At 44.5% G+C, this 22,614-nt stretch overlaps 1 protein-coding gene across 2 annotated transcripts in view; it reads left to right on the top strand.

Moving 5' to 3' along the window:
• Positions 1-22,614, top strand: part of SMPD3 (sphingomyelin phosphodiesterase 3) — a 263,636-nt gene that overhangs the window by 109,620 nt on the left and 131,402 nt on the right. The window contains exon 1 of one of the 2 annotated variants that reach the window (XM_019499216.2): positions 6,997-7,119. The exons of the other annotated variant lie outside the window; for it this stretch is intronic. The gene's annotated coding sequence lies outside the window, so the exon portion shown is untranslated. Of the gene's footprint in view, positions 1-6,996; positions 7,120-22,614 lie in introns of those variants that run through there. 2 annotated transcript variants of the gene reach the window in all.

Here is a 22,614-nt window from a genome sequence, read left to right as displayed (position 1 = left end):
GTTGCAATGATGGACAGATAGCACAGGGTCTTTCTACACAATTGTTTCCTAAAAACCTGAACAGTTGCTGAATCTGGTCTCAAATGTTTGTCCCATTACTCCAAAAGTTTGATTTGTCCCATGAAAGAAGAACAAACATAGCTCTTAAGTCACAGTTTGCAGCACCAAGCTGCTGCTTTTTCTTAAAAGTAACATTTGGCCAAACTATTAAACAACCAGCATGGCTTTTTTCCTTTACTTAGCCCCAGGGTACAAATCTTAGGTTTTTATCTGCTGCTAATCTAATGTTGTACCCCACTGAGGGGAAAAGGTTGCTGCATAATGATTTTCAAATAGGTGTTTAAAATTAGAAAGCAATATATTTCCTGGGAAATGTGTTAAATTTTTGTAGTCTGCAATTAAATTGCAGAACGTTTTGAATTAGCAAGAGTTTATCATATATAGCCATGGATTGAATAATGCTGCAGCACTACAGTCTATATTGTCAGTACCATGGGGTCCATATGGTTTAAGTGAAAACAGCAGAATTCTGGTGTTTACCAAGTCTTCATTATACATTTTAATAATGGAATGCACAACAGTTTATATGTATTAGTAGTGTGGGCTCTTATAAGAGCAGTATTTTTGAGAACTTAAAAGCATCAAGAACTTTACATAATTCACCAGCCTGGCAGCATTGGAAGAAGGGTATAGCGAGGTTATATTTGTACCACAGGAATTATGGTAGTAAAATAAGCCTTCAACTCTGCAAGTTGCTGAGCACCTCTGACAGGAGTTGAGAGTATTTAGTGCCTTGGAAGAGACTTGTAGAATTAGTTTCTGAATATATGTAATTCCCAATTATGGGTGAATGCACATTTTAAGGGGTCACCTTAAATAATGCAATTTAAAAACATCTATGGGTGGAACACTAAGTGCTGGAGCTATATACAGTGCAGTATTACAGAGGGATTTCAGAGTGGAATATTTCATCCAACTATGCTTGGGAGACTCATGAAACTTGGGCACAACCCTAGTTTCAACACACACACATCCTCTTTCTACTTCCTGCACAATCATTCCAGCAGTGTTCCTTTGATTACTTGACAAGAGCCAGAACACATCATGAACAAGTTATGTCAGGCTACCTCGATGAAGACCTTGCTTAAAGAAATCAATATACATAATCAATATACTTAATATTGCTATGGAGGTGCTGTTGCCTCACTTTTTTCTGCAGCAATGAGTGGCTCTGGGAGCCCACATTTTGAGATCCCAATTTAACGTTCAGTCTGGAGTGTTTTTGTTTTTTCCCCCAAAAAACTGGATGGGTGCTTGACCCTCTTTGAAAATTGGAACTCATTTAAGGCTTCTTCAGTTCTTAGCCATGCTCCCTCCTCCAAATATTGAGGCATCTAAAATTGGAGGGAGTGAGGGGCATTGCAGGGGGACTGTGGGGAAGGCGTGAGGGGCACTGGGAGGGCCCATGGGGCTGTGGATGGGGAGTGAGGGGCACCGTCAGGGCTGGAGGCCTGTGGGTTGGGAGTTAAGAGCCTAGACCTGCATTCTGTGAGCTAAGGGGCAGGAGGAGCTCCAATTTTCCAAGATTAAAAACACCCAAAATCAAATGCTAAAATTTATAAGTATTTAGAATGTATTTTATTATAGTGATTGAGGCATTGGTAGCCTTCCAAATTGCTTTAAAATTGTAAATATATTAATTAAAGGTTGTGTTCAATTTATATATATTTATATAGATAGAGATATAGACACACACACATACGTGTGTTTTCATTTTAATTGTGGATTATGGGATTTTTATCAGAGAATTTGTGATCGTTTTATCAGAGAAAACCAGAATCCCTGTTCATGACTGAGCTTGGACACGCATAACATTTGAGCTGTTCCAAAATGTCATTAATTGGGAACTAGTTCATAACTGTTTCAGGAGTGGGTGCAGAAACACATAACAAACTGTTCCCAAATATCACAGATTGGGAACTGGTTCCCACTTGTGTTGTGGTTTTGACACCAGCTGGTGGGAATGAACACCCAGCCCAGCATGCCTCACAGTGAGTAGGAGGAGGAACTTGCACTTATGAGGTGGGGCCGCAGGTGGTGAGTGACCTTTGGCTGGAGGAATCTTCACTTCTGTGTTTTGCCTTGTCTCCTAAATATGATTTCAATAAACTGTAATAGCCTGCAATTGACTAAAGTTGGTAACGTGCTTGCCTGACTTGAGGGGTCAGGGGAAGAGGAGAATGCATGAACTGAGTTCCCAGGGGTGGGGATGCATAAAGGACAGAGCTGATAGTTAGAAAGATAGCTTTTATTCTAAGGGATGTGGAAAGGAAATCATTCATTTTAGAAGTGCCAGGAGAAGGAAAAACAAAAGGGACAGTAGAGTTGTGGCTGCATATTAGTGGCCACTTGCAGCACTGGAGCGGAAAGAAGCAGGAGGAGTATGGTATGCCTGGAGGACTGACCAGACCCATGCCACAGAATGCTTTGGATGCCTGTACATGAGTTGGGAGGCTGCTCTGATGCACTGTAATGACTCGATTAATCAAGTCTGTTGGAGCATGGTAATTACAGCACTCCAGTTAGCCTCTGCATCTTGTGTATCAGCATACTCGTGCTTCAAAGTGGCAGTAGGGGCACTTAAACTAAAGTTCATTTGGGGACGCTGGTACACGAGATGCTCTGGGCGCTTTAATTAGAGTGGCTCTTTGAGTTGCTCTAATTAAAATGCCACCCCCAGCCCCAGAGCATACGTAAAAACATCCTTTTTGTCTACATGCAATACTAAACACTTCAAAACAATACTTGATTTTCCAAGCATGTTTTTGATCCATTCAAAGCAGCTTTAAACTGGATCAACAGGCTTCTGTCTGTCTGCTTCAAGCTTGAACAGGTTTGAATATCATCTCTACTATGAGTTCAGGTTTGAACTGCATTTCAACTGGTCAACATGTTATGTGTATTCTTAGTCTAACTGCTTCTGAAAAATGTTGTGTGGAAAAACAGTAGAAAAATTGTGGGAGGGCTTGTTCTATCGCTTTGTGCCTTATGCTTAATTTAAACTGTTTAGACAATGACTCTTAGACTGTATGCAGACAAAACGGGAGCCCTAAATTGAAGCAATGGATTTTAAAAAACACCTCTTCAATTTAGGGCTGATTAAACCCCTGTGTTGTGCACACACCCCACTGATTTACCTGCCTTTCTGGCGGGGTGGAAAGGGCGAGCTGCCAGTGGGCAGAACGGTCCTGGGCTGCAGGGGGGGCTGGTGCTTCCTTCTGCGGCAGCTCCCCCAAGGCAGCATCCACCCACAGGCACCCAGCTCAGGTGGTCCTGTGGGTTACTGCAGCTGCAGAGGGAAGCACTGGACCCCTGCACAGCTCAGGCAGGCAGGCTCCTGGGAGAAAAAAAAAGATTAGGCTTTCCACTTCTTTTGGGCAGAATCTGCTTTCCTGGGCTGCTAACAGGCTGCACAGGGCTTCCTGCAGAGCCATGGAGCTGCATGGAGCCTGGTACTTCGCTCTGAGACTGTAGGAACAGCAAACTAAAATTCCTAAACTGAAGAATTTTAGTTTGCTGCACCACAAGTCATTTAAGCGCATTATGCTGTTGAATTTCCTACAGTGACTGGAATTAATGTGCAATACACCACCCAGGCATGCAAACACTGACACCATTCAAGCAGTACAAAAGCATTTAGCCTGCTTTAAAGTATTGTGTGCACACACCTCTTGTTTCATCTACACACGGCCTTAGGCCACACATTACATATATTACACTATTAACTAGTTAATCATGCAGTGCATTTAGACCAGTCACATGTGCAAAGTAAGACTGGCTACACGTGCAAAGTAAGTATTGCACAATAAATTTAGACAAGCCACACGTGCAGAGTAATTATTGTGCCATAAAAATGTCCATACAACAATAAAAAGAGCCAACCAGCTACAAAGTTCGCGCTTAAAAATGTGTAATGACTTTATAGCTGTTTTTTATCCAACTTTTATTTGAATGTGTGGCAGATTAAGGGTAACAAACCAGCAGCCAGATAATGCCTTACCATCTTGCATGGTCTACAAGTTCTAGTGAAATGAGTTTGAGTAGACTGTATAACCCAAGACAGACAGAGACTAGTCTTCATTCCAAATTTGTGCCACCCACTAATATGTATAACTCCATAGAATCATGCATTTTATTTATACTACTTTTTACAATAAGATTCTAACATATTTCTAAAATAGCTGGAGCAGGCAAATTTTACTTACATGAGTTCCTCATAGGTCTGTACAGTTAGGCTAGGGACAAACATTACACATAAACCAGTTATGTGATCAAAAACTGGTTTAAATCAGTAACAGAACTGACAGTCAGTGCACATAAACCAATTTGAAAATGGCTGAAACTGGTTTGAGATGAACCTGATTGAATGTAATATCAGACTTTAATGATCTGCCTCAAACTGGTTTATGGACTGTCTGTCCCAGACTCCTTGCTCGTTTAAGTTAAATCAGACTCCACCAGCACCCTAGCATGCTCTTAGGGCTGGGTGGGGCTCTGCTCTTTGCTTTGGGCTGGCACCTTCCTTCTGCTCTCTAGCCAGACCAGGGGCAGGCCATGGGCAGACACTGGACTGCCATGGCCCCTGAGGCACATTCCTCCCTCTGTCCTCTACCCTGCCTCCACCTGTAAAGCCTGCAGACCACATCTGGGGTTTGCCAGCCCTGGCTGCACCTCCATGGCTTGCCTGCAGTCAGGCAGGGCCGAAGTTAATTCCTCCCTGTCCCCTCTTTCCCCCAGAACCTGGAGGGGGGAGGAGGGTGGGGAGTGTTGACTGCAGTCTCAATCATCACACATATGTGCTGGAGATGTAGTTAAGGGAAATTGTAGACAGCTTCACCAAAGAATGCAGAGAGCTACATTTACATTAAAGCAGAATCTGTAAAAGGTGAGAATACTTAAACACAGCCTTTCCAAATGCCTGACTATAAGGAGACACAGGATTATATAAGACTTATACAAAGCTTTCTCTTGTCTTCTTCATTTTACATTTTAAGTTAGACTAAATTGTGTATGCTGTGTTTTATTGGGCTGTATCTTAGCTTAGGCAAGATTTTTGGTAGTTCCTTCAAAATGCTTTGCAAATTGCTGTGTTCAATACATACTTACTTCAGAGAAAGGACTTGTTCCCCACCTCCACTCCTCAGTCTGGCAGCAGCTGCCACATCTCCCATGTCCTGTTAGCCCTGGCTGGTGCCTGGCCACACCCCTTCCACTCCAGCAGGGAGGGGAGAGTGCCTTAGAGGGCATCTCTCTTCCCTCCCCTTTGACAGTAGCTGGCAGGTGTGCTCAAGTGGCCCCTAGCTTCTAGCTTGAGCCACTGCAGGCATGTGGCTGCATCTCCTGGTTTAACAGAGACTGTCTGTCCAGTTATTAATCAGTTTAAGCTGCACAGGTTAGACTAACCTGGAAAGAGTGAATCAATTCAGGCTCAGGCTTTTTGAATGTCTGTCCCTAGCCTTAGAGAGTATGAAGCAAATGATAGTGGCTAAAACAGGCCAAATCATACTGAAAGTAAACTTTAAAGCTAGGGAAAGATGTTACATACAAACAAGTTTAAATGATCAGAAACTGGTTTAAACCTGTAACAGAACAGATGTTCAATGCACATAAACCAGTTGGAGAATGGCTGAAACCAATCTGATGCTACATTCAACCAGGTTTATCTTAGACTTAACTGATTTGGGTCAAACCAGTTTATGGAACTTCTGTCCCAGACCCCTTCCTGCTTTAAGTTAAATCAGAGTCCCTCAACATCCTAGCCTGCTTTTCAGCCCTGTGCTGGGCTGGGCTGAGCTGTCTGGTCCAGAGAGCATAGCTAGCCCTGCCCCTTTCCTTTCCTTCCCAGCCAGAGCTCCATCCAGCTGAGAAGGGGGTGGGGGATGGCATCCGGGAGACAGCAGCATCTGCCTAGCTTCCCCCTGCCCCATCCTCCTCTCACTTGCTGCTCAAGCAGGGATCCCACCCACTGCCCCCCCCACCCGAGCCAGCATCTGGCCATGCCACCCCTATGCTAGCTAATGCTGAGAGGTGTCTGTGTGTGTCTCCAGTTTCCCTGGAACAAAGGCAAACAGGACAGTGTCTGCTTAGAGCTTTTTGGAACTAATCAGCAGGTCAGCTGCTTATGTTCCTCTCTTTCTCCCTTGGAAAAAGCTGTTTAAGAAAAGCTTGAACTAATGAGAGTGGCTTTGTTTTCTTGATGGGCCAGTAAGATGTTTGCTGGCTTGCTTGCTTCAAAGGCTACAATCTGTCAGTGTTCAAGAGGGGACAGAGAGAGATATGAGAAATAACCTGGTTTGCAATGCCTGGGACCTGTGAGTGCCATCAGTTTGCTGCAGACAGTATGAAAAAGCAGGGAGAGGGAGATTCAGCTCAGTATCATCAGCAGATACACAAGAAGTCCTCCCTCCCCCAGTGCCCCACTTTGCCTCAGAGTGCTAGCCAGGGGCTGGCAACACTCCAGCTCCTTGAGCAGTGAGCTGGGAAAAACCTGCAAGGGCTGCTTCCCCCTCCTCCTCCAAGCATACCCCAGCTGGGAACTCTTCAGGTCAGGGTGGGGGTTTAAACCCCTCCCTAATCATAGAGTCCTCCTGGGGCCTGGCCACACACCTTCTCAGCTCAGCATTGTAGAAGGGAAGGGAGGGCTGCTGTAGTACCCCCCGGTTTCTAGCCTGAGCCACTGCAGGCATGTGCCTGCATTTCCTGAATCAAAAGTGAATGTCTATCCACTTGCAAATCATCTTACACGCTGCAGGTCAGACTAACCTGCAAAGATTGAATTAATTCAGGCTCAGGCTTTTTAAATGTCTGTCCATAGTCTAAATGCAATCTATCAGTAATAAGCATGAAAGCAGTCATATGACTTCCTGATTCCTGCTAATTCGTCAGTGACTGGTTGCTATTGGATTCCTTCAGTATAGTATTCAGGTGCTTAAAATGTAGAGAAGGCAAGTAACTGCAACTCTGAAATGGTCAGTAGAAACCAGTAACTGCAACTCTAAAATGTTCATGTGCAATCCATACTCTGTTACATGCATCTTCCTCTTCAACTATGTGCATTTTGTAAGTACATGATATGTATTACTTTTGGTTTCTTTCTTATTGCTGAGGATATAGTTTGACAGAATCAGCAGGTTCTCTTGTAATTTAAGGGAGTAACAAACCTTAGCTGGTGGAGAGAGGACTAATTTATAGTTTGTTTTTAAGGTATCAGTGGGAAAGCTGTAGAGAATTGTGGAATGTTTTTAGTAGTTCTGACAGATAATGCTTTCAGAAGCGCAAGACAAATATAATGTAACAACACATTTGGTTAGCCCCACTATGTGAGAAACAGCATTTATAGTGTACTTATGGTTATCTTGCTACCATCTTGCTTAAGATAGCTGTTCTATGTGATAGCTGTTCTATGTGATAGAACAGAGGCTTTGTAACTTTATAGTTACTAATGGAAAAATAGTTTTACTTCATAGAAAAGATTTAGTAGCAGCATGTAGGCAGTTATCATTGTGAAATCTAACCAAGTACATACATACAGAGTATTTTTAAAACACCTTTTAGAAACAGATTGCTCAACTTATAAAGGGAAATGGGACATTATCTTATTTTTATTTTACCTACAGGATTTTTATTAACCTTGCCTAGGAAGCTGCGCTCCCAAGCTGTGCAGGGTCCGGTAGCTGTAGATGATGGTTAATAATTAAGTGGAAAAAATAGCTATGTATAGTTAGTCAGCTAAGCTTAAGCTTCATAAAATATAATTATTTTATTCCAGTGCAGATGGTAGCAGACCTCTTTTGTGGAGCATTTGATGTGGGATTACCACCTGTCATGCCTGGCTCAGTGACAGGGTTTCTTGATTATATCCATTTAAAACAAAAATCCCTCTGACTTTTGTCTGCAACCAGAAGGTATGGATTGTTTGAGTCATTGATTAGAAGCATACTGTAGGTGAATATTTATTTTTATTTTGTGTATAGCACCTCAAAAGTGGATGCTAAAATGATCTATTCAATAAATGGACACCTGTTTGTAAAATACTCTTGACAATTCTTATTTTAATTTATCTTGCTAGATGGTAAAGGGGGTGGAGGGTTATCTGTATGAATGACACATGCCTCCAGAGACTAGCGGGGCACAGTGACCACCTGCAGGTGCCAGCAGTGGTGGTGAGTGGGGAGCTCCCACAGGTGGCCGCGGCGGTGGCAGGGGTGGGGGGACGCAAGCACCAACCAGCAATCGGGAACCGCCCACAGACACTGCCAGCAGTGTCAGCGGGGGGGGATATCAAGTGGCAACCACCTACAGGCATCGTGAGCACTACCAGCAGTGCTGCTTTCAGGGAAGCACCGTCAATCTCAGAGGGTACATGTGCATCCCCTACATGTTGCTAATGGTTATCTGTGGCTTGTATGACAGTATTAATGGCAGCATGATGTGTTTTTATGTAAAGAATCAGTCTTTGGGTCCTGAGCACAATGCTAAGCTCTAGAAATGAAAGCATTGCAAAGGTGGTGTGCTGAGTCCCTAATAATGGTGGAAACAGATGTCACTTTTGTGCCACTATAACAACTCCTATAGCGACACAAAGTGAAAGCAAACATATGTCTTTTTCCTCTGTTGCACAACAAATGCTCAGTTTTGTGGCCATGGCAGAAGGTAGTAATAAATTGGGTCTCTTGATTTCAGCCCACACCTGTTTTGCTAATAGCAGAAGAGCTCGGGCACTGTGAGGCTGCCCAGGCTCTCCAACTTCTCTTGCTAAGTACAGACAGTCAAAAAGCCTGCAGCTGATTCAATTCAATCTTTGCAGGTTAGTCTAACCTGCTTAGACTGAACCAATAAGCAAATGAACAGACATTCACTCTTGATTCTGGAAATGCAGCCACATGCCTGCAGTGGCCTAGACCAGAAGCCAGGGGATGCTAAAGCATGCCTCCCTGCTCAGCTGGAGCAGACAATTTGGGACAAATCTAGCCTGCCCACCATGTGAGGGGAGGTTTGTGGGGGAGGTGCAATGCATCCTGGCATGTTGGGGGACTGTGAGTTAACTTGACTATGGAGGGGATTTGGGACTGAAGTTCAATAAACTGCTTTAACCTAAATCAAGTAAGTCTGATACTACATCCATTCAGATTTATCTTAAACCAGTTTCAGCTATTTTGAAAGTGGCTTACGTGCACTGAACTTCTGTTGTGTTATAGGTCTGAACTGGTTTCCAGTCACTTATATCAGTTTATTTGTAATTTCTCTGCCTTATCCCTAGGGCAAGGGCTCCTCAGGCTTGAAGGGCCTGGTCCTGCACACCCTGGGAATTTCAGGGCAGGCTTGCCCCCTCAGGCCTTGGGAATATTTGCCTCACTTTACCTACTTATCCACACATGTCTGAGTAAGGGGGGGGGGCGGAATTGGGGCTTCAGGTGCAAGCAGGGTGCCCTGCTTGCAGACATGCATCTCTTGCAGTGTGGGGGAATGGATTCCCTTGTGCATGCCTGCAACCATGGAGAGGGGAGTGCAAGTCATGTCCCCTCTCTGTACTTGTAGGTGCCTACGGGGGTAAATCCTTGCAGAGGAATATCCCCACACATACCTGCAAATGTGGAGGTACAAACAGTTGGTCAAGTTCCCCTCTCTGTGCTTGCAGATGAATATGGGACTCTCTCTTGCAGATTTCTCCATGCTGCCTGCAAACACAGAGAAGGAGGACTCTCACTCCCTCCCTCAGCACTTGCAGACAGGTGTGGGGAAATCCCTTGCAGAGGGATTTCCCAGTGTGCATATCTGCAAGTGGGGGTGGGGGAGGGAACCTGCTTGCAGTTATGTCTGGAAGGAAGTCTACAGGGGATTCTCTTGCTTCCCAACACAGGGGCGCATGGCAACTGGGGATATCTGTAGATGTCCCTGGAGCACAATCGATTGTGCTGCAACATATCGTGGCATGCCATTTAAAACATCTGTTTCTCACCTAAGACTCTTATGGACAAACAGAAGAGACTACTGTGTGCTGCTCTTCAGTGACTGCCCATGTATTGGTTTGCTCAGAAGGGAATCGTATCCTTTCCTTATCCTTTGACTACAACAAAATCCTAATATGGGGTTTAGCATATGCTGGAAGCCCGATGTTAGGAGCCAGGGAAAGGAATCCTTTTGGCAGGCCAAAGTAGGTAAATATTAGGAAGACTGACAGTTGTGAGTGGGAGAAACATGCAGTAGAAAGATGAATGAAGAGCCAAAAGAAGTGATGAATAAGCAAGATCAAAAGTAGTAAGAAGCATGCCTAGCTGGGAAGACAAAGAATGATCCTTTGAGCTACATTAGTAACTCAGATATTCTCTACTGGGAAGTCCCAATCAAATCCAAACATTGTCAGATGGTGCCAATCTTTAATAGAGCATGTCAAGTACGGGAAACATAGGATTATTAATATATAAATGATATTGTCTTAACTTCTGAAATGATTCCATACAAAATGCTGTAAAAATCATGCAATTCTCTTTTTATGCAAGAAAAGAAAGCTAATAAAATTGTAGCTGACTCATGAACTAGCAACCCACATTTAGTTTTCCAGGAGAATAATGATTTCAGATCCTGTCAGTTTTCACAGCAATTTTTTTTTTTAAATGGACTTTTTCTTATTCTTTGTTAATGTTAAATAAGGTAAGTCAATTTTAAAAAGCCTTCATTTTGTGAGCAATGCAATTCAAGCAACTGACACAGTAAATAACTATTTTTGTATCTTCCTATTAGGAAAACCTATTTAGTTTCCTTATATTTACTAAGTGTAAGAAATTCACTTGCTTTTAACACAGTATCAAGCTCTCTACTGAGATGGTCCTTAGACTCATAAGATGTAGTTATTATTTTTACTGGTTAGTATTTAAAGGAAATCCACAAAAATAAATTAATAACTAGGAAATTCCCAAATGCTATTTAAAGTTCCCTATAAATCAGCAATATTTTCATCCTCTATTATGGCTGATAGTTGCCCAGTATATAACCACTTCTTCTCCTGATTGCTTGTACTCCTTGCAAGAATCTGCTAGTGTGATATGAATATACATAAACAGACAGAAACTGACACAGCTCTAGCACGTAGTCAGTAGAAAGGACTCTGTTCTTAATTGCATCCCCAGCCTTTTAACATCTAAAACCAGAATGTCTCACTCACCACTTTCTTAGAGCATCCATACAGCAGTCTCTTTGTTGCTTGCATTGAGCCTGAAGATCAAACCAGACATTTGCCACTTCATGACTGACTCCTATTCTGACACCTAAGTGGGTGGAATTTGGCCACTGAATAAATCGTGTTGAAGAAGTAGGGAATACTTTTTGTCTCTTTCCTTCCTTCCTTCCTTCCTAGAACCTTTAAACTAGCTGTTCTAGAATTAAAGCATATTTGTGTAATTTTTACAACACATGGCTGTAAACCAAGAGTTTCAGGCTCCTGCTCTGTCATTTTATCCCTGTGCACTGTAATTAATATATTTAATTACCAGTGGGGGGCTGATTATGCCCTTAAAAGAAAATCAAGCCACACTACTACTCTTAGCAAGTATCTGAATTAGTCTAAAACCAACATCAAATGGCATTTCACCATTTGGCATTAACAACTTAAAAAGTAAGGAAAAAAATCTTATCCTTGTTTATCCACGACTGTGTGTGTGTGTGTGTGTGTGTGTGTGTGTGTGTGTGTGTGATTTTTTTCCTTTTTCCTGTTCTGCTTTTACACAAGCCAGTATTTTTTTTTGTGTAGCACATCAACCTGACAACTTATGTTGTCACAATATCAGTAAATTTTATAGGATTTTATTTCTATAGTTTTATTGTTGCTCATGCCGTCTTTAGCATGAGTCAAAAGTGGACACTACTCTTTCTCTATGCATCAAAGTGTGGGCTGCATTTCTTTCTGATACTGGTATAAGTCAAAAACCTTAAACTGCAGAGCTGTATCAAAGGTATAAAAGAAGTGATGCATGAGCCAAAATGAAAATTCTAACTGGAATCTGTATGTAAAGCTACTTTCAAAGAGAAAAAATCTTTAATTGTAAACTAAGCAAATTTGATCTGGAGTTTGATAAACAGTAAGCAAGGATTCTAGAAGTAGCCTTCTAGTTCAACTTAGAATAAAACCATAATTTTCTTGGAGCAGCAGGCAGGCCCTACAATGACACCTAAAGAATAGGCTTATTCAGAAAATGGTGAATATATTTCACATGAAATCTACATCTCTTTGGAACAATTTGTCAGTTTTAGAATTCATTCTGTAAACTGAATAAAATATATAAATTCTGAGCAATCATAAAATGTCAACAGATCTGCTGCAGAAGAGTATCAGTAGAGTAGTTTGGTTGAAGTCTTCATCCCACATTGTAACTGACCTGAGAGCATGCCAGCACACCAGTATATTCCCTACCATTCAGTTCCCAAAGCAACTGGGCCAGGTTCTGTTCTCAAGAGCACTGAGGTAAGTCCAGACCTAGCTTCTGTGACTTAACAGAAGACTAATCAATAAAGTAAATCTAAAAGCAGAATTTGGTCTGCTGATTCTTGCTGTCTCCCTGAACCTTTCTGCTGTATCTCCCCCTTTTTTGTGCCCACTTACTTTTAAAGATAGATGGATAATTAATTTTATTGTCCGAATGCAGATAATTAAGCTCTGAAAAAGAACAGCCCTCTCCAGCCTGTTCTTCTGACCTTTGAGAAGCTGAAGCCCCAGTTTCCAGATGGTTGAGGAAATCTTTCCAGTAGAGTAAATCTCTACAGAAGCAAATGGCTCATTAATAATTCAAATTGCCTGAATTAAGATAGTCAGTCCATTCTTTTTTTCAGTGTTTGAATTAGTATAATTTTATTTCCTTTATTTCCTGTGCTGTCTTTACTAAATCTTATTTTAATATTGTATGCGGTTTGGTCATGTCATTAAATAAAATATTGTAAAGAAGCACCTAACTCTGTTGGTTATGTTAATTCAGAGACTGAAGTCTGGATTGACTGCCTACCAGTGGAAATTTATGTTTTTTAGAATGGTAATGCTTACAAGCAGCTTGTAGCAGCTTCATGCAGTTGTATCTCAAACTAAGTAAGACAGTATTTGGGATAGGAGACTTTCAAGAGGTGCTGACAGAATAAATCAGTAGATAGAGTGCCTTTTTTAGAAGCAGCACTGAACTAATGACCCAGCAAGGTTCTGGCCGTAAGTAAGTATTAGGAGTGCTATGCATTTGGATTATTTGAGAGACTACATTTTTGGAAACTTGTGATCAGTAGAAATAATGAATTATTGCATTCTTCACAAATTCTTTCTGCCTTCCTGAAATCCTGTAGTTTCAACTAAATACAGGATTCCTTACTTCCTATCTTATGTTACTGTACAGCATTGTGCAAGGTTCTGTTCTTCATGATGAACTATTCAGTATCTTTTATATGTCCAATCCTATAGTATCTGATAGAGCTGTGCAAAGCTTTGGGTGGTGATTTGATTTGGAGATTTGGCCCGATTCGGTGGCCAAATCATAGATTCATAGTTGGTAGGGTCGGAAGGGACCTGAGCAGATCATCAAGTCTGACCCCTTGCCATGGCAGCTGCTGCTGAATCTCCGAACCTCTGAATCCGAATCGAATCAGGGGACCAATTTAAAGGTCCAACGATTCAAAGCTTTCCGAATCTTCGGCTAAGGTTCGGAGAAATTTGATGAGTCGGACAGTCCCCAGTGGCTGCAGCCACTCTGAGCTGGCAGGGGAGGGAGTGCTGGGGGAGGGGACCATGGGGGGACCCCTGCCAGCCTCCCAATCCCCCCCCACTCCCCCAGCTCCTCCGAGCCCCGCCTGCTCCCCAGCACCCCCATGGCTGCCTCCGCCCGCCCCAGCTTGGTACTTTAAAAAAAAGCCCCAGTGCTTACCAGGTGCTGCCGAGTGGGGGACAGTCCCCACTGCCCCACACTGCATGGGGGGCTCTGCACAAGCCCCCTCAACCCCCCAACTTCCCTGACCCCCCCCCCCCCCTCCCATGGCTGCCTTGCCTGCTGGGGCTCTGGGCCTTTAAGAAAAAAAAAAGTTGTGAAAAGCTCTGGGACTCACCACTCCTGGTGCAGCCTCGGGGCTTCAGAGACTCATGCAGAGGCCCCCACATGGCACAGGGAAGCAGAGGGCAGCAGGGATTGCCCCTTGCTGGCAGGAATGGTGAGTCCCGGGATTTCTTCAGGTTTTTTTTTTTCTTAAAGGGCCAGAGCTGGCCTGTGCAGGGCACCTGTGAGGGGGCTGGGGAACTGGGGGCAGGATTCAGGGGCTCATGCAGAGCTGCCCATGCAGTTGTGGGCAGTGGGGATTGCCCCCTGCCCGGCAACACCTGCTGAGCCAGGGGTTTTTTTTCCTCGGAAGTGCTAGGAGCTGGGGCGAGTGGGACAGACATTGCTGGGTTGGGAGAGGGGTGGGGGATGGGCCTGGGCTGGCTAATTCGGAGATTTAGCTGCTGCCGAATCTCCTAATCAGATTGGCCGAATCAAATCAGGACAGTGATTTGAATCACTGAATTGAATCACTCTCCCCCAAATCATCCAAATCCAAAGAGAATACTAGCCACTTTGCATAGGCCTAGTATCTGAGTACCAATTAAATTGGTGCTATGTTTGTATTTCAGTTTTAAAAGTGACTAGAGATGAGAGGTGCTAAATATCAGATAAAGATATCTTTGCAGATTTTAATCTAAAGGTAAGACAGATGGCATTATATAAGACAGGAAAGAATGCAGAACTCAGTAAAGACATCCAGCTCCCAGTAAAATTCATTTAGGTTTCCAAATTATATGAAGCTTCTATGATAGTCATGTAAAATGGAGGGGAACCAAACCTTCATATTCCCATTTCACATTATAAAAAACATGTACCTGTACAATCCAAGCCTGCATTTCCTGATTGGTTCCAACCTTAATAAATTAACAATGAGACATAGGCCTCAGGCTGCTCCCCAATGGCTTACCATCACCAATAATTTGGAGAAGATCTGAATATCTGTGAATTTGAGCAGGTTTTTAAATGGTTTCCATAGATTTATGAATCAGCTTACATAGCCTTGCACTACTGTGTGTGCACTGGTTTCCATCATCTAAATTTGCCCTAGGGTATCCCAAAACCCACCAGAAGGATTTCCGTTCAGAGTTTGTATCTATACCTATTTTATTATTCAGATTCACATACTATTATTTATTATCAAGACTGACATGCACATGCGCGCGCGCACACACACACACACACACACAAACACAGATATAGATATAAATACATACATACATGCATGTATATGCATATATGTATATCATATCTATATGTATATCTAGATATGTACATGTCAGTCTTGATAATAAAGGAATAGTTTATCTCAGACACGCACACATTTATATGGGATGTGGGCAGTGGGGTCCCCCAGGGCTCGGTCCTCAGGTCCACACTGTTCAACATCTTCATCAGTGACTTGGACAAGGGAGTGAAAAGCACCTTGTTCAAATTCGCAGATGACACTAAGATGTGTGGAGAAGTGGGCACGCTAGAAGGGAAGGACAGGCTGCAATTGGATCTGGACAGGTTACAGGGGTGGGCGGATGAAAATAAGATGGGATTCAATACTGACAAGTGCAGGGTACTGCACCTAGGGAGAAAGAACCAGCAGCATACCTACAGGCTGGGGAACTTCCTTCTCATTAGCACAGAGGCAGAAAAGGATCTTGGAGTCATTATAGACTCCAAGATGAACATGGGCCAACAATGTGGGAAGGAAGGCTAACCGCACCTTGTCATGTATCCACAGATGCATCACGAGCAGGTCCAAGGATGTGATCCTCCCCCTCTATGTGACATTGGTCAGGCCACAGTTGGAGTACTGTGTCCAGTTCTGGGCGCCACACTTCAGGAGGGATGTGGACCACATCGAGAAGGTCCAGAGGAGGGCCACCCGCATGATCTGGGGGCAGCAGGGCAGGCCCTACGAGGAGAGGCTACAGGACCTGAACCTGTTCAGCCTCCACAAGAGAAGGCCGAGAGGGGATCTGGTAGCCGTCTATAAACTGGTTAAGGGGGACCAGCAGGCAATGGCAGAGTCCCTGTTCCCCCAAGCACTACTGGGAGTAACAAGGAATAATGGCCATAAGTTGACAGAGAGTAGAGCCAGACTGGACATCAGGAGGCACTACTTCACAGTCAGGGCAGCTAGGATCTGGAACCAACTTCCAAGGGAAGTGGTGCTCGCTCGTACCCCCAGGGTAGGAGGTTACCTGGGGTGTCAGATGTTAGGCAGGTTATAATGTGTCAGAAATCCAATGACTGTGTTTAGTCCATGATTTTTGTATCCAGTAGGTTGATGAAGTGAAGTTCGTAGGCACATCTGTAGAAGGTGTTTTGTAAATTCCCTTTGAGGATTAGAACTGAGAGATTGGAGCCCCATGGGTAACTGAGTATTCTTGTCTTTGATAGATTTTTGTTGTTCATTCATTCTGATACGCAGTTGTTGTTTGGTTTCTCCAACATACTTTTCATCAGGGCATTCAGTGCACTGGATGAGATATATTACATTTCTGGAGGTGCAGGTGTAAGATCCAGGAATGGTGATGGTTCTGTTGTGGGATGTAGTTATTATGGGGATGGTGGAGATGTGTTGGCAGGTTTTACATTTCTTGTCATGGCATGGGCTGGATCCATTAAGTGTGTTTTGGGCCATAGTGTAAGATCATTTCATTTACAATCAAATATCTAGGTATTGAATGCAATTTTAAAAATTGCATTTATGCAAAACCCTGGGAGTGCCAGAGCTGACGTTCTTTATAATTTGGTTAACAAACCAACAAAGAAAGTGCTGAACATTTGCAACAAAATGAACAGCATCTTAGCAGGGGCAGATCCAGAGGGGTGCAGAGTTTTGGTTGCACCTCCTTTCACCTGTGCCAAACATGAGCATTTGGAAGGATCCTCATGGAAGGATCCTAGTAGAAGGTACATACCTTATTCCTCAGGCATGGAGGAAAGCTATAAAACAGCAAATGAAATTCTTGATTATGCCTTCACAATTTTCTTTCACTCCTGCAAGCAAAGGGACACACCCAGTTACAGTCCAATGGTGCATTTTCTAACTACTGTTCAAATTCCAAGATATAAAAAAGTGCCTCAAATGGTTTAAATGAAAAAGTAATTAATTATATAGCAAAGCTTACTAACATCACAGTTATGCTATGCTTAATATTGCTAGTACCAATTTCATTTCAAGGCACTTTACAAGTGTTAAGTAATTAATTCTCATACCAGTAGTTGGGTATCATAAATAATTTGTATTGGGCCAAGTTTGTACCTGCTCTACAATCTCAAATGGAGAAAAGAGATCAATGATGGTTAGTAACTTACAACCACTGACCATATCTGGCAGGGATGGGATTAGAACAATGGTGTTCTGGGTAACCAATTCTTTCTCTTAGACCAGTGGTCCTCAACACTTTTTGTACCAGAACCCATCTGTAAACATTGGTTAATTCTGACCCAGTAAATAGTTTAAATAGAAAACAGTCCCCTGGCCCTGCTGGTGCCCCTCATTCCCAACCCACAGTATCCCATCCCCTAGCCCTGCTAGTGTCCCTCACTCCTGACCCACTGCCACCCAGGCCTCAGCCCTCCAGTGTGTGCAGCATGGGGGGCACATGCCCCCCCCCCCCAATTTGTGCAACCACAGTGGGCACAGGGTTGCAGCTTGGCCAGACTGGCACAGGCAGGAGATACCTCCAGGGCCCAGCAGGTGGGACCCAGCACAGGAGGACAGAGTGAGGTTGAGCAGTTGGTCTGTGCTCTTACTGGATGGAATAGAAAAGAAGCCAGAGGCCAGTACACATTCAGGAAAGCCAGTCGGTGAAAATGCAAATTGAGGCAGTCAATGGGTGAGAGGCAGGTGTTTGGGGAGGGGAGGAGAAGGGGAATGCAGACCTGGTGATAAGAATATAGTTGGTAAACTTCAACTCTTCAAAAGGAGGCTGGATAGACACCTTGCCGGGGTCGTTTGAACCCAGCATTCTTTCCTGTGCATGGGAAGGGGGCAGACTCGATCTGTTCAGGTCCCTTCCGACCCTCCCAACTATGAAACTATATGTATCATACTTGAGTGTGCATAATCACTCATGTAGTCTTGTAGCCAATTTAGGAAGCAGGTGGATATTGTGCAGCCTTGTGATGCCTGAAGTTCCAAACACATGAATCATGTCTATATCCTTCTCTTTAATACATTCTTAGGTAAAAGCTCTTGTTATAGAAACAAATCCTGCCTTCCCCTCCTTCCTCACTTCTATGTGCACAGTTAATCCTGTGCTTTCAGCAAAAATGGTATGGTTCCACCATGCAGGGAGTTACAGGTGACAGACTGCAATATGGAACAATGTAGGTGCACTGCTCTCACCACCTCCTGCCACCAGCCACTCATGCACTGGGCCATGGCTCTAATGCACTGTCATGACCCAGTCACTACCACTGCTCCCCTCAGTACACAGCTCTACCCCAGAGGGGAGATGGGATGGCAGGCAGCACAGGCGACGTGAGGGGAGCAGCAGTGGCAGCCAGGCCATGGCAGCAGAATAGAGCCATGACCCAGTGCATGAGTGACTAGCTGCAGGAGGAGGTGAGGACAGCATGGCCCCTACCCTTCACTCCCCATCGATTACTCCTCATGCTGCTGGCAGTGTGACTGTCATGGGGTCCTGCTGGTGGCAGCAGCAACAACAAGTCTTGCAACCCCTCTTTGCCCTCCCGCACTGGGTCCTGCGTGCTGGGCTATAGAGGTGGCTCCTGTCCATGCCAGTTCAGCCAGGCTGCAGCCCTATGCCCAATGTGGGTTCATGGATCTAAGGGGCATGTGCCCCCAATGCTCTCCTGATGTGCTGCCTGTGCTGCCTTGCTCCCCTGGAACACTGCCAGCCTGCAAGGGGAAAACCTGTGGTCCATGATTTTCTGTGTTTTTCTGTGATCATTCACAGCCCTTTCATATATTCTTGTGTAGCAGACTTACCTTTTGAGCTCTGGATGAGTCCTGGGCTCGAGATTCTGCAATTCTGATTGGTGGAGCCCATCCGCCAATCAGAAGCAAGCCAGGGTAAGCAAGGCCATGCCCTTTCCCCAATGGGAGGGGGCAAGAAGCAGTCTGGACCAGGTTCGAGACTGTGCCCTGCCAGGTCCGGAAAACTTTGGAGGCGGAGCCCCTGAAGCATATAAAAGGAGAGCATGATCAGCATGCTGGAGAGAGAGACATGGCAAGGGATGGCAAAGAGAGAAGAGCTTCACAGATTACTGTCCTCGGGACCCCATCTGAGCCTCGACAGTGCGCAAATTGGCTCATGGTGCTCAGGCTCTAAGAGTTGCTCAAGGCGGCTTAAGCCTGGGAACCTGACAAGCGACTGGGTAGGCGGTGCTTGGATTGGTGCATGGAGAGCAGGCCTTGGGAGCAGCTCGAGGCTGCTCGGGCCCCACACCATGCACAGGTCAGGGCACAAAGAGCTGGCCCTGGGTGCAGCTCCAGGCTGCTTGGGCCCCACATGGTGCACAGGTCGGCGCGCAGAGAGCTGGCCCTGGGAGCAGCTTGAAGCTGCTCAAGTTAGCCCTGGCTTTACGCCGAGTAACCAGAGCCCTGCAGTGTGGCTCCGCATTAAACTAAAAGAGCCCTAGTGCCCAGAGCAGGGCCCAGGAAAGGGAAGGACCCTTGGTGTAAGGCTGGGGACTGGAGCCAGTAAGGGCTAGACTTCCGTGGGAGCTCCCAGGGTACCCAGTGCAGGACACCAGGCCATCAAGAGGAGCCGGAGGTGCTGCCAGAAAGAGACCCTCACAGGACTGGCCACCAGGGGACGAGCCTTGGCTGCTTCAGAGCCGGAGTGGGAGTTGCTGGAGAAGCGGGTCCCGCAGAGGAGGTGGGCTTGGGAGAAGAGAGTCTGCTACCTCCACTGTGGGAAGGGGCTTGTCCACATCCCGGGGCCCTAAAGGGGAGGGACTCCAGGGAACACCGCATGAGGTGCTGAGTGTACCCCCTTATTTTGTGATTGCTGTTGTTTCATATTGTAGAGGGTACTCCTTAAGGGAGTTTATATGGGTTTATCTGTCTTCATTGCCTATATGTGTTTATTGCCTATTATTAGAACTTACCTGTATTGTTGCCTGTGTACATCTATGGTATTGCTACCTCAGCTTTCCTGGGTTATCTAAGCTGATGCTCATACATGGTTGTTATGTTGATACCCTGACTTACCTGTTCCAAAGTGTTTAATGCTTATTCTGTGCAGGGGGGTTAATTATTGCATATGCTGTGAATCACCTGGTTTGTTTTTGCAGTCACTCAAAGTGGTGCAATATGTTGACTGTAGGTAATTGTATATGGTGTCACATACTAATTTTCTGTAAATATTTAATGTTTCTTATTCATGTTTATTTATTGTAGCAATACATTTGTATATAGTTAAGCACTTGGTCTTGGTCTGGCTCTGTAGAGAGGAAAGGGAACTGCTACCAGGTGGCAGGCCCTTTTCTCAGCACTCTTGCCTGACCACCCCATCCCTTCCACTGGTGGACAGGGCAGACCCCTGGGTATCCCCAGGCTACACTTTCAATCCAGTTTTGGGTTGCAACCAACAGGTTGAGAAACACTGTCTTAAAACACAACCCTGATATCCAAAGACAAGCTTCATCATATAGCAAGTCAATTTTTCCACATTAGAAACACACCTGATGCAAAGGATGAATTATTCAGGGATCAAGGAATATATTAACAAGAAAAGTATAGGAAAACCTGCATTCTGTTTCACCTGTATATGTGATTTGATTTGATTTTAGAATGTATGGGTGTAACAGGATAATTTGGCTTGAAATCTCCTATTGTCACCAAAAGCTTAAATTCCAAGGACATAGCAGATGTACTCAGAGCAAATTAAATAGCCAGGTTGCCAACAAATGGGAATTAGTGGGCAGATTATGTAAGAGGCCAAATTTCTATCAGTTACACTGGAGCATAAATCACTGGGCCCAGTGCTCAGTACAGCTAAATCTAGGATTCTCACAGGATCTAGATAGTTATGGTGCACCTTTTACTTTCTGTTCTCCTGCCAGGAGTTGCCTGGGGTTGACAACAGCCTCAAGACAAGATAGAAAACCAGGAACTGACAGCTTATTGCCACAGTCTGAATATCTAGGCAGTAATGTAGGACCGGCCTCCCCTGACTTTGTGTTACTGGAGGATTTTTTACACACATCAGAAAAATCTTTTATTGCCTGTTTTTAAAATGTCCTTTTGGTCAGTCATGTACAGTGAAATAGTTTTAAAAAGGTGTAAGAATAAGTACTTTTGGGGTAAGTGGAGAGAGAGAGAGAGAGAGAGAGAGAGAGGCTCCTGGAACATGATGCGAGGAGAAGCCTGACTGCAGGTACTGCTTGTAGATTAAAGGGTAGCAGCTCCAAGATGGCTGAGCAATGTTGGTATGGCCAGGTGGCTTAGGTTTGAGTTATAGCCAAGAGGCTTGAGTTTATGTTGAAGTTTGTTTAACACCGGTGGTTTGGGTGAGGCTATAAGGGGATGGAGGAGGCCTCATAGGGGACTCACGGTAGAGTGAGTACCCCAGCCCCAGTGAGGGCACAGAGTTTGGTGGTACAGAGCCCAGCTCCAAAGAAGAGCCCGGTGAGAGGGGAAACCTTGCAGAAGGGGAGAGCCCGGTGAGAGAGGGCAGCCGTGCAGAGGGAAGAGCCCAGTGAGAAGGGTGGCGTATAGAGAAGGCCCGCAAGGCCTAGACACGCCGGACACCCGGAGCAGGAGAACGGTGGCCGAGTGGAGGAGAGGTAGCCTCCCTACAAAAACACACATCATCAAAGTTGTGGCGGGCGAGAATAGGAGGGTGCAAGTCCGAAGCTTGGCACAGTAGAGGAGGCGGCAAGGGCTAGCACGGCGACCCTGCCGTCCCTCCTGTTACAGAAACCAACAGTAAATGTTGCATTGAGATGGTAGATCCTTGATGGGTGTTACACAGTTGAAGTTGAGGCATAATCACTATTGCAGTCAACCTAAGTATGCTATTTCATGTGGTACATAGCAGCTTCAACCTCCTTTTCCCCTATAATCTGCTGTGATGGTGGCAGACTAAGAGTGATGTTCTGGTGGTAATACAGTAGCTGAAAGGCTTTTGAGACCAGAATTATTTTCAAGGTCTTCAACAAACTACCAAGTGTGTGGGCACTCATGTATGGGCATGTGCTCGTGTGTGTGTGTGTGTGTACACATACATATACATACAGACACATACACATATACTTGCACAGCAATTCAAACACAGACTTAGATAAAACATATATGTTTTATTCTCTTTATTATATATATATTTATATGTTTTATTCTCTGCCTTTGTTACATATCCATGAGAGAGAGATTATAAAAATGTAATCTATTTAGATTAGCATATATGTTTGATCTGAGTCTGTGTTTGAATTGCTGTGCAATCTACAGCTAGCTGTGTTTGTGGTGTTCCCTCCTGCAGGGTTAGCTGCACTTCTAGATAAACTGCCTCCTCCCCTCTGA

Source organism: Alligator mississippiensis, chromosome 10 (genome assembly GCF_030867095.1).
Source record: "Alligator mississippiensis isolate rAllMis1 chromosome 10, rAllMis1, whole genome shotgun sequence".
Lineage (NCBI taxonomy): Eukaryota > Metazoa > Chordata > Crocodylia > Alligatoridae > Alligator > Alligator mississippiensis.
The sequence above is the reverse complement of the archived record's forward strand: the minus strand, read 5'-3'. Positions and strand labels throughout refer to the sequence as shown.